We start from the raw sequence: 13,516 nt of genomic DNA, 5'->3' as shown, positions 1-13,516 counted from the left end.
TAAGTTTATAAGGTCAAGTACATCTGGGTTCCAGGCAACATACAGCTGTATCCTCCCAGGTAGGCTCACATCTTTGAACATAGGAGATGATGTGTCTAACGTCTCCAAAATAAATCACATTTTCATTCCAACTGCACTTAACATGGGTCAGAAGACCTCATACAACTTGTAACTCCCAAAGTACCGAAACAACAAGGTTTAGTGCTCTCTGGCCCAGAAAAGAAATCAAAAAATCAAAAAGCATTGCCGCTGCAAGACAGAGCTAACATCAAACAGTTGATTAAACGTCTGGCCCCTCAAATTAGATCTGCTCCCAAAACGCGAGTTGCAAAAGCCAAAACTCAAAAATCCACAGAAAAACCTAATAATGAAGGAATCTCTCAGCCCTCAAAGGTCGTAGATTATCCACCGTTAAACGACATGATAGCCGCCATTCCCTTGCTAAAAGAGACTAGGGAAACTAGAACTACTTCATCTACAAGATCACTCGAAACTTGCTTGCCTACTGTTCCAGTTGAGCAAGCAAGTTCTGTTCTCATTCCACAAAAACAAAGTGAATTCTCTGTACTAGTGGACATTCAAGCGCAAATTAACAGATCAATCCAGCAATATGCCTTTCTACAACACACAAGTGCTCATCCCACAGTGTTGATACAACAAATTCCGGAAGTGATTTCAGAGAGCATTTCAAACCCTCCCTCTCACCATATACGAGAGTCTCATCCGAGTCAGGTGGGCTGCCAAGAAGTAGATGGACATGACAAAATAACCTCTCAATTAATGTCACATAATTTAGAAGTCGCTAACATCACTGAAACAGGTAGTATGATGCCAGGGCATGCCATGGGGCACTTGGGCCAAACTTCTAAAGATTCCTTGATGATACGAGGTAGCCAATCTAATGACATCATAGATACCCCTAAAACTTCTCAGTGTAGTACCACAGAAGAGCGGAGAAATGGTTCTAAATTAGATCAAGTGATTACACACTCTACAAGCAAGGTAATACAACAACCTGTGGACAACTCCATAGATGACCAAATTGCCAAAGTGTTGGAGAATTATCTAAACTGTAATGTTGCAATCAAACAATTCCTGATGAATGCTACTCATTCTCATCCATATAATCATGATCAGAACTTGCCATATCTACCAGTACACTCACTTAACAACAAAGTGAGTGACGCAAACAATGGTGGTCCTGTAAATACTACTAGGCGGACAGTGCGCTCTACTGAATCTAACAAAGTAAAAAAACAAATGGGATAAATGCCATCGGCTTATTATAAAATGCCTTCCGGCTCCCTTCACAACCTATGTAATGAATAGGTCAAGCATATTGGCTATATGTGAGGAGGTGAGCAGTCTACAAGACATTACAACTGTCGACATCGAACACATGGAATTTGTTAATGAGAATGACTCTTCAATTGCGAGACTATGGTTAGTCAGAAATGCTCTCTGGCAAGCCCGAATGGACATGTTTGCCCTTGGGTTTGTTTTAGCACGAGATCCTATCATCATCAACTCTGAAGGCAAACAAATCTTAGAAAATAAGAAGAGCTTTTTTTTTTCATTTGAACAGGAAAAAAATGCTGACAATCCAGGCGGTTATATTAGCAATAGCCACAGAAAACACACACTCGGGTATGGAAACCCACACTCGGGTATGGTAGAAACCAAGATCCCAATTTATAGCCAACAGTTATAACTGGGGAGGGGGACATATCCCTGATTAGTTAGGAACACTTGTGGGTTTTCCCCCTTATTAGGGGCTAGTGCTGATTTTTTAGCTGTTCATGACATAATAGTTTTACAAGAGATGTGGCTAGTTCAAGCTCCAATATGATAAGAACATACCATCATTTTACATGCGGCCACGTCTTCTGCCCGTGGCCGACCCTCCTCTGGTATGGCAGTTGCCATAAAGAACCATAAGAATTGGCACCTTACATGCTGGGCAGCGCCTAACCTGTACTTACTCATGGGCAAGATAACTGTCATGGTCTCTGCTTCCAAAAGGTCAGGGTTTTCCCAACTCCCTTGGAAGCAGATCCATAACCCAGGTTCCGAGTGCCAACCAGTCCCAATTGGGACCTTTTGGACCCAGTCCTGGCGCCAGTGGCACCAGGCTCATAAATATGCCCAGTCCCAGCGCTGGAAGCGCCGGGCTCATAATGCTTGGGTGGACTTACCTGCAGCAGACCATGCTGCTTACTTGCCTGCCAGTTGAGCCTCTGATCCTCTTCTGTTTGGAACTACTTTTCCTGTTGGGTGGGGCAGGAGCCACTCCTAAGATTCAGAACACTGAAACTCTTCTGGAAAGCAGGAACTCTTTTCTTACCTAGGCGTGGCTGTGGAAGGAGACATCTAAGCACTACAGGAGGCTATTTAAACCACACCCGATGGATGAATCTTGCTTTGCGTTATTCTGCATCCTCTGCAGCAGAACGCTCATCGTGTCTTCTGCATCTGATCCTGGGCCTAAGGAAAAAGGCTTACCATCCTGAATCCAGTCTTCAGCAACACCTATAAAGACAAGAAAGAACAGGTTAGCATTACGGTCTCCAGTGACAGCTCTTCACTTACCTGGTCCATCGGCTGTCACCAACGCCTCGCGCTGCATTCCGGCATCTGAAAGACAAAGGCTTACCTACTCTTCGTGCGCTCCGGAGGTCTTCACACTGCATTCCGGCATCTGAAAGACAAAAGCTTACCAACTCTTCGCACGCTCCGGAGGCCTTCGGCGCTGCATCCCGCATCTGAAAGACAAAACAAGGTGCGTTTAAAGACATTGGGGAACTTTAATACTCACGTGCCATTACTCCTTTCCACATCTAACCCAGTGGGTATTCCGGCACCCTGCAGCCACTCCAAACTTGTACTTGCAAAATAAAAAGACAGTTAGAGCGCATCGTGAAGCAGGCAACAAGCGCTTACTTACGTGCTTCCAGGTTCTTCTATTCATCACACGGGTTCCATCTTCAACTCACTTCAGCCCGTCATCCGCCATCACCGGAACCCTGCAAAACAAGAAACATCATTACTAAAGACTTTAAAGACATGAGAATTACTTGAAACTTACCGTTAGTGCAGTAAACAACGGACAGCAGTCCTCTGAAGTCAAGAGGCCTACTCCCCTTATCCAGTGAAGAAACTGGTTACAGCACCCTGCCCCGATGCAGATGGAGAGCACGGCGTTCACTTACCTAAGGTGAGAGCGTTAACCTTTCGGGTTCTACAGGAGAAGAGAAAGGGAATAAGAGAGAGACATTCAATAACCCAGTTCCTTAATCCCATATTTTCTATCTGCAGACATCTTACCCTTCGAGTCACACATACAGTGCACAGAGGTTCAGCCCAAAGAGCCAGCCGTGTGTTACACATCACCTTTGAAGATACGGTATACGCCCAGTCAAGACCGGCGCCTCTACGGGAATCAGGTGAGCGTTACAGAACGCAAAGCCTACCACAAAACTCCCGTCCAGGCGCTATGGAAACCTCGGATACCGACCAGCTAGCCCAGTTACTTGGGGAACTAAGGGCAGAAGTGCATGCAGCCCGTCAGGAAACGAACGCTCTAAGAAGGGAACTGATTATTTCCAAGGAGCGAACAGATGATCTCGCTAGACAATTGCTACAGTCACAAGCTGGACAGACCCCGTTACCCGCATCTGGGGGAAATCTTCCTTCTACATCCTCTATGAATCCAGTGCAGATCAACCTACCTGGGAATGTACCTCTGGCTCCGCCCGAACGATTTTCTGGTGACCCAAAGAGGTTTGCAGTATTTATCAATCAGTGCCGGTTGCATTTCTTATGTCGGCCAGCAGCCTTTCCAACTGATCAAGCTAAAGTAGCCTTCGTGCTTTCGTACCTTAGCGGCAATGCGGCAGACTGGTCGATCCCTCTAGTAAATCAAGATGATCCGGTCCTCCATGAAAATGAGTCCTTAACAATTATCGCTACTCCACCCCCTCGACCTTCCTCTCCGTCCCTTCTAAACATAACATTGCCATCTGGTATGGCTAAATTAAGAGCTGGACCAGCTGCACCATGGCCCCAGGTCTCAGTTAGTGCGCAGACATCTAAGTTGTTAGATTCTATGTAATTTGCAACCTCAAAGTAGCGACTGAGTGTTTTACTAGAGATCTAGTGTTGAGGAGCAGACAGCGTAATTCCAATATAGGCGAAGCTATATGATGAGGGGTGAAACAATCTCTTTCCCGATATCCCCATTTGTTGGCAGACCAACTCCCTTATTGGAATTAGGCTGTGGGGACTTGGTGATATTAGCTCTGAGGGGTATTATGCTGCTGTCCCTGATATTAGACACAGCCAAGCTGTGCGTTAAGGTTTACAATCCTCCCATGTTCACCCCATTGACCTGTGTCCTATGTCCCCCCAATATGTAATTATTGTTATTGGAAGGAAACAGATCACCTGCTACTGAAATCTGTGGTTCAGACAGCGGCAAAGTAGGATCGATACTAGGCTTTTGAGTAAAACCTGCCTTCTTCTCTAGGAGCATAATCCTGGATCGCTCCAGGTATTTTGTTTTTTCAGCCATGATTGCTCTCAGAGCCTCCTCTACACCCATGTTCTGCCAGCAAACAAGTCGGCGTTCTGGAGGCGTCCCTGTAGCGGACTGGAGCAGACTGGCCCCGACTTGTCCGCGCCGTCTTAGACTATATGCCAAAATGGCACCTCGCGTGAGCCTGCACAGACTCCCACATCTTCCAACACTACCCAGGAGATGAATGTCAGAAAGGCAAGTGTACATGGTTCATCTGGACTGGAGAGGAGTATGCCTCGTTCCTCATGCATACCCCATGCAGAGGAGGAGGGCGTGTGGAAGGCAACTGCACAATACAACATCTGCGAGGCTGAGGCGAGAACTAAGGAACAATCCATATCTAGACTTCCCAGAGTCCTCCCACCAACCAGTTGCTCAGGCTTCCTGAAAGGTTTAGGCCTGCCAGGGTAGGTTGGTCCGTTGGGCAGCCCTCCTGGGAAAGGGAAGCATTGACGATGATAGCCAGGCACTAGAGTATAGAGAGATGGGCCTGGCTGAAGGCAGCAGGAAGGGTTGGTTTGATAGACCAAGCACAGGCACGCAAAGTCATCCACAGTATCAGGACAGTTTGATGGGATATTAATGATGCAGGGAGGCAAAAGGCCTGGGCCATCCACATCCTTTACTCCTGCTAGAATTACATTGCCAACTTGTGTGAGAGTGTTCAGCCATAGGTTCCTGGCAGTAACGCTACCTACACTAGACACACAATAAATGTAGTAAGGTAGGACTGACAGACAGGTGGACGGTTGGTGTCTAACGCATCCTGGGGAGACTAATTATGCATACTATTCACACATACATACATCTTATTCCAGGGCTGATGCCATATGGGTTACAACAAATGATGGCAATGAGATTCTCGCCCTTACAGATCATGAATCTGTTGGATTATGTTGCACAGATTCCCCTGGAGTAGGGTGAGTAGAATCTCCACAGTAGATCAACGGGAATAATGTGTGCAATCACTAAATGGTGGCAATCAATTCTTGGATATTGGCAGTGATGGGGCAACATCACCATTGGTTACTAGGGATGTGATGAAAGCAGTTCTTGGTCACAGCACAGAGGGTACAGGGGCATTCAAACTAGGGTGCAATTACCAGAATCCACAAAAAAGGATCTAGCTAAGGTTATGGGAGTCTGATAAGTAACCAACCCATTTACACCCACTCCTTAACAATACAACAGTGTATGTACCCCCTCCTGAAAACTACACAGTGGTATTTTGAACAGGGAAACAGAAGAGGGACCCATCTGGCAGATTAAATTCTGTACCTAGCAATGGGGCATTTGTATAAATAATTAGGAAGGCAAATGGGGTGTTTTGGGGAGTTTGGGGAGTCTCTCATACACTTTACCTCATTACCAGAAATGTAATTCTATTGGTCTCTGACACAAGCTTGTTCTTTCTGTCACTCCTGGGTTAGAGGGATGGGTTTGGAGTTTATCTAGGTTTAAAGTCCATGTTTGAATGTAGTGCCAGTGTGGCCTGTGACATTCTCACTTTGGGAAGAGATTGGCCATTTTCCTTTAATTCACAATGCAGTCCTTATTTCCTCAATGGTGCTGTTGGTTATATTATTCATGTTTGGGCCAATACACATTTGCCCAAATGTAATGGAGTCATCAGTGATTACATAATAGACTGGTCGGACATATGGCCGATTGGTGACAAGCTGCTGCTGACTTAGTGTCAAATACCTGCCTTTATCATTTGTATATGGAAATTGGGAGATTCCATGTATTAATTTCTAAACAAATAAAATGATAGAACGTATATACATGTTCCTGATGATTAAACTATCCATTTAAAAGGTTTATTTATCAAGCTGTATTTTGTTTCCTAATGGTTTGGATGCTAAAATGTTCTAAATAAAAATTAATCACACTATTTCTGCTGCATGTTACCTCAGTCCCATTAAATGCTCTCATTAGAGCACCACTACTCTGACACCTATTAGGGTGCCTTTCCCCAATAGATGGCATTTCAAAGTCGTATAAGTTACTCTGTGAGTTCACATCACTGCTACTGAGTAGAGTCTTACTACATGTGCTGCCTGTGATTGTGAACGTGTTGAAACTAATAATGTTCGTCTCCTTTTATCTTAATAGGTGACTGATGCCCCAGAAATGCAACAATTCTCTGGACTAACACAGCGAAAAGCTTCATTGTTAGAATATGCCATTTCCAAGCATCTTAGAAGTGTGCAAGTTTGGGGTCCAGTTGTCTTTTCAGAGTATTCAGGAACTGAGATTGAGAAGCCTCTTGGATACATGACAGCTTCCGTCAATATGACCCCTCCCCCCTTTTGTGATAACATCCAGTAACGAAGCGCGTTCATTCTGTAAATCCTGGGGGAGAGGGATATCTAGCACGAAAATTACAATGTTTTATGTGCAGTAAGGAAAGCATTTCTCATTTGTGCTCTGAATTTGGGAAAAGGTTCAGTGAAAAGGATCCTTAAGTCAAGGCACCTGACAAAATAAACTGTCCAGAAACTATACCGGTACAAAAATGTGGGAACAATTGCCATCTGACGAACATACTTCTTGCCCACATGAGGACATGCGTGAAAAACCTTATCAGTGCACTGACTATGAGAATAGCGTCCATTTGCATGATACACTTATGTGCCACCAGCATACAGGTGAGAAACCTTATGAGTGCATTGAATGTGGGAAAGGGTTTGCTCAGAAGCGACATCTTATTTGTCACAAGAGAACACATACAGGTGAGAAACCGTATGGGTGTACTGAATGTGGGAAAGGGTTTGTTACAAAGAGACACCTTACTCTCCACCAGAGAACACATACAGGTGTGAAACCTTATGGGTGCATTGAATGTGGGAAAGGGTTTGCTGATAAGGGCCACCTTATTTACCACCACAGAATACATACAGGTGAGAACCCTTATGAGTGCACTGAATGTGGGAAAGGGTTTGTTACAAAGAGACACCTTACTCTCCACCAGAGAACACATACAGGTGTGAAACCTTATGAGTGCAGTGAATGTGGGAAAGGTTTTTCAATGAAGCAACGCCTTATTATCCACCAGAGAACACATACAGGTGAGAAGCCTTATGAGTGCACTGAATGTGGGAAGCGTTTTGCTACAAAGAGAGAGCTTACTATCCACCAGAGAACACATACAGGTGAGAAACCCCATGAGTGCATTGAATGTGGGAAAGGGTTTGTTACAAAGGGACAGCTTACTATCCACCAGAGAACACATACAGGTGTTAAACCTTATGAGTGCAGTGAATGTGGGAAAGGTTTTGCTCTGAAGCAAAACCTTATTATCCACCAGAGAACACATACAGGTGAAAAACCTTATGAGTGCAGTGAATGTGGGAAAGGTTTTGCTCTTAAGCAACGCCTTATTATCCACAAGAGAACACATACAGGTGAGAAACCTTATAAGTGCACTGAATGTGGGAAAGGGTTTGTTACAATGATAAAACTTACTATCCACCAGAGAACACATACAGGTGTGAAACCTTATGAGTGCACTGAATGTGGGAAAGGGTTCGTTACTATGATAAAACTTACTATCCACCAGAGAACACATACAGGTGAGAAACCTTATGAGTGCACTGAATGTGGAAAAGGGTTTGTTACAATGATAAAACTTACTATCCACCAGAGAACACACACAGGTGAGAAACCTTATGAGTGCACTGAATGTGGGAAAGGGTTTGTTACAATGAGAAACCTTACTATCCACCAGAGAACACATACAGGTAAGAAACCTCATGAGTGCAGTGAATGTGGGAAAGGGTTTGCTTGGAAGCAATGGCTTATTAACCACCAGAAAACACATACAGGTGAAAAAACCGTATGAGTGCAGTGAATGTGGGAAAGGTTTTGCTCTGAAGCAATGCCTTATTATCCACCAGAGAACGCAAACAGGTGAGAAACCCTATGTGTGCACTGAATGTTGGAAAGGGTTTGTTACAATGAGAAACCTTACTATCCACCAGAGAACACATACAGGTGCGAAACCTCATGAGTGCAGTGAATGTGGGAAAGGGTTTGCTTGGAAGCAATAGCTTATTCGCCACCAGAGAACACATACAGGTGGAAACCCTCATAGATGCACTGAATGTGGGAAATGTTTCAGTCAAAACAGTTCCCTTATTAGGCACCAGACAAAACATGCTGCCAGGGTCTGTTTCAGTGTAGTGAATGTGGGAAATACTTCAGTGAACAGGATGTTCTTATCTGCCATGAGAGAGGACATGGAGGTGATGAAATCTCTTCTGCAATTGCACGTGCTTCTGATAGAAGGAGGTGCTTCTACAATGCTACCGAGTTTGGCATGGCTGACTAATACTGTGAAGAGCCTGCCTCCACAGCGGTTCTCAGTTTCCTTTGGTACACAAATGATGGTTGATTATGATTGTTGAATCACTGCTGTTTGAAATGCATCCCTTCTGGAATGTTCAGAAGGGAGACTGTACCTTCTTTGTTAAGGTAACCATCCCATGGAACACTTTGCATAAGGACTTCATGCAAATTAATGGGCACCATCATTTTGGAAAAAGACCCAATAACTATCGACCCTCATTGGATATATGGGGTGTTCCCCCCCCCCTTCCTTTTTACAGGGACGCTACCAGCTACTGAAATGGAACCGAAAGGGCGTCTCCTTTCACCTTTACCAGTACCGATATTATGCTCTAGCTACATAGATTCTAAAAAAGGATTCAGAGGGACTCTCCCCACTCCATTGCACATCTCTAGCAACGTACAACCCTTACAATGTACTACACTACCAGGATCTGCAACACATCCACGGAAGTTCCTGTTGCATCTCATGCACATATATAGGGATAGAGAAGGTTTTCACAAAACAGAAAGGCTTCAGGGAGAGATACATAATATGCATTACATAACTGTGTTATCAATTAGCATTTCACTGTACCTGCGTCTTAGAGCAAGAATAACTAACATTTTAAAAAAAACATGTATTTATTTACACACATAAAAATCCCTCATACATTCTCTCTAGAATAACACAATATTCCAACTCTCCAAGTTCACATAGAATTCAAACACATGTGTTTGTCTGGTAAGCATCAAGTCTCGTCTTCTAAAATCAAATCAATCTACATCACTTCTTTAGTCCTGGATATTCAAATACATGTTGCGCATATAAAACCCTGTCCAACTCCACCTAGGGTTTAAATCGGCTTTCCATTGACAAAGACTCAAAAGTCCTGTCCAGGTTTATCCCTTCTGCTTCAGGAAAATCAAAATCCAAATACACCTGCTCCATCACTGAATCAATATGTATAAAACGGAATTTTATTTCTAAAGGCAAATCACAATGGTTTAACCTCTAAAGTAATAACTTGTATAGGCTCATCAAACCCACCCCATGGCAAATCACAATATATCAAGCAGTACATTTCACTGTTTATCATAGTGTTCAAATGCATAGCAAAATACCACTGAGTCATCCAAAAAGGACCACATTTGGAGCACATTATTCAGTCAAGCAACCCCCATTGCAATACTGTCCCAATCATGACTCAAAGGGGCAGCTTAAGGCGTGCACCCCCTGCTCCCTCTGACAGGATCTCAGCATGGCATTGCCTCAGCAAGTCAGCCGCCAGCCCCTGTATAGATGCTTCTCAACCTTTAACGCTCTGATGTCAGGTGCTATAAAGCTAATTATTTCCAGATATGACTATGGCAATGACATGTATTCTGTGCTCCTTGGCATGTGTGACTAACTTCAGGTGGCACAGAAAGTGCCAACCTGCTTCTTTCATGCATTGAGAAATGTGGCCATATCACTCTTTCATTACGATCCACACGAGCTTCCTGTGACCTCTCACATTGGGTTTAAGGTGCTTTGTCTAGCTCATTGCGACTTGTATTGCAAATGCCCCCCAATCTCCCCATTCTGTATTGGATCCTTCCATCCTTGTCCTCCCTGTGCCTCTACTACTCTGGGTGAGGAGGTTATGTAACTCTTCTTTTTTGGGGGTGTTTTTGCTCCCTATATCTTGAATGCCCTCCGTCTAAGATTGCACGCCACCTCTGGCCATGTGACCTGCAGATGCTTGCTGAAGACCCATCTGTTCTGGTTTGTGTTTCCTTCATTTTTCTGGATTCTCCTATATTTTAATGTCCACCTGCTGTTAGAACCCATAAACCTTTGGCTGAATAAGTGCCATAGAGAATGATTTTTTTTTTTTATTTAAAAAAGGCAGCTCTTAATAACATCCCTACAAATAGGCGGTGTATCAACCATTTACTCCCCAAGAATGTACTCCCTTGAAGAAAAGTAGCAAAACTCTAGAAGCAATGGACAAGTAGGTGCCAGCCTTCCTGCTTTCTCCCATTCAGGTTCATGAATATATTCAGCCCAGTGATGCCAGCAAGTCAGTACCAGTGGATGCTGGTCTACAGGCATTTCTCCCTGATATGTAGGGAAACTATAAAGTAAACAATTTATATTTTATTGTACATGAATTGCTAGTTGTAAAGAAGTGTGCATTTCAAAGAGTTCACATTTTTTCTACTTAAGTTATGAGAAAAAATTACTTGCTTCTCAGTAATGTTTTTTTCTGATGGATGTTCCTGCCACAGATTCCTCATCTATGATATCCATACCCTAGCGCAGCTGTTCCCTTTGAAAGATTTCCACCGCTAGGGGGTGCTGCACCGCTCTGCATCTGTCCTACGCCTCTATGAGTCCATGCCAAAATGTTGTCCGGCCAGTATAAGTAGTGGTGCCATGCCCCATGATCTCAGTTCCACCCTCTTTCCCTAAAATTCTGGGGCAGGTAGGGAGTGCGATGAGGAATCCATGGCAGGAATATCCATCAGAAGCAACATTACAGAGAGGTAAGTAATTTGTTCTACTAATGGATACCGTCCTGCCACGGATTCAACATCTGTGATGGACTCCCTAAGCAGTATGAAATCTGGAGGAGGGAGGAAAGCAAGGACACCACCTAAACCAGAAAACTCAGAAGGACTGCCCTATCAATAATGGGCATCCTGGGCACAAGGGAATCCAAGCAGTAATGCATAGCGAACGTGTGCAGAGACGCTCACATTGCTGCTAGGAAAATGGCCAGGACAAGGAACCCCCATTGCCAGGCAGAAGTGACAGCCCCTCCTCTGGTAGAGTGAGCCCTGAGACCCTAATGCACATCCTTCACACCCAGATCATAGCATTATGTTATGCAGAGAGTATGAGAGACGTAGAACTTTAAGACCCGTACTGGGTCCAATCGATGAAATCCTTCCTCTGCCTTAGAAGGCTGAGATGGAGGGAAGAACACAGGAAAATGGATATGAGAGAGATGGAAACCTGACATGACCCACAATCATGGGTGCCGTGGTCTTCGCCCAGAAAGTACAAGGAATCGCGGTACAGATTGAGGGCAGACATCTGCCTATTGCAGTCTGCACATGGCTTAAAATCGGAGGCCTTTGATGGAGTCTGCATGGCGAATCACTTTTAGAAAAGCTCGACGAGCACGTTCCCGCTAAGCGAGCACAGTGCACAGAAAAAAGGAACTGAGGTCATGGGGTGCGGCCCTGCTACTTATACTGGCCTCGATGTCATTTCCAGTGGAGGGCCCATAGATGCTTCGACGGACCTGACACAGCTGTCTGGCGCCACCTGGCGGCGGAAATGTTTCTGGAGAACAGCTGCGTTGGGATATGGGTATCATAGATGAGGCATCCGTGGCAGGAAGGAATCCTTTAGAAATGCCTCTACTGGGAATTACATTATTACACCCATAAAGTAATTTTACTTTCAACATCAACATATAGGGATTAAAATACCCCACATTTTTATTATCTGGAGCCCTCCTTAATAATAAAATTGGAGAAAGCTGTATTCCCACATGGCTAATTAGACTAAGCTTTGCACAAAACATGTGCAAAGACCTGGAGAATGGAATCCATAAAACTGGAATAACAAATATTACTTCAGAAGTCAGTTTCCCAGAAATGCCTCACCAGGAGGGCCATCCTCGCTGAATGCTGCAGCATTTCCTCTTTTTGCAGCATGTTCTACAGCACTACAGTTTCCTTTTCTCCTCAGGATCCCCTGTACTCTATTACACTATTGCTGATCTCTATTGGAGCATTTTGGATTAGTAGATGGTTCCCCAGCTTGGGATCAGGATGTGGAGGTGCAATTGCACAAGAGAGGGTGCATGACCACTATTAAAGCACTATCTTATAAGAAATTGTTTTGGTGTTGAAGGGCCCGGAGAAGATATCAAGTATTCCAATAAATTACGTGGACATGTATTTTAGAAAAGTGACTTTTGGTGAATAGAGTCAAAAGGGCAAATTGACTAGAAATATTCGCTGTGTTGTGAGACAATAAAACTCATGGGCCTTTGGAAATGAAATGGTGCCTTTCTTTTTTAAATGAAACAGTTGTGGGTTTAATGATATCACAGCTGATTCCAAGAAGCAACAGTGGACATAAATGTTCATAAAATAATGCTGATCTTGGATAAACTGACATGTCTAATGTAAAAGTCTCCCACCGGGATTCATACACTGAATGAAATGCTAATGAAATTAATATTGAGCTTAAGCCAATATGTCACTGTTTTAACATTAAAAAAACATTGTTAGTAATAACTCCATTTGTGTGTTAAATCTTTTTTTCTGGCTTCACTTTTCTGTAAACTGCTTCCTGGAACAGAGGCGATTCATTTGTTTTAATTAGTGGGGTGATCACCTCTTTTCCAGTTTTATGCTGGAATGAATGTTATTGTCCACTTTTAAACTTTCTTGTCAACATGTCTGTATTTCTTTGTATTTTCCTTGAGGATACACAATTCTGACCACAACACGAGTAATGCTATATGATATGCATAGACTCCTATTTTATTGAATTCAGTCAACTTATGTTTCATGCAACATATCCGTCCATATCAATCTCAGAAA

General features: G+C 43.7%; 1 pseudogene; it reads left to right on the top strand.

Annotated features, from left to right (window-relative positions):
* Nucleotides 1-13,212, top strand: part of LOC138498082 (zinc finger protein 268-like) — a 110,380-nt pseudogene extending 97,168 nt beyond the window's left edge.
* The last annotated feature ends 304 nt before the right edge of the window (nt 13,213-13,516 follow it).

This window comes from Ambystoma mexicanum, chromosome 5q (assembly GCF_040938575.1).
Source record: "Ambystoma mexicanum isolate Mex_15411 chromosome 5q, UKY_AmexF1_1, whole genome shotgun sequence".
Lineage (NCBI taxonomy): Eukaryota > Metazoa > Chordata > Amphibia > Caudata > Ambystomatidae > Ambystoma > Ambystoma mexicanum.
The sequence above is the reverse complement of the archived record's forward strand: the minus strand, read 5'-3'. Positions and strand labels throughout refer to the sequence as shown.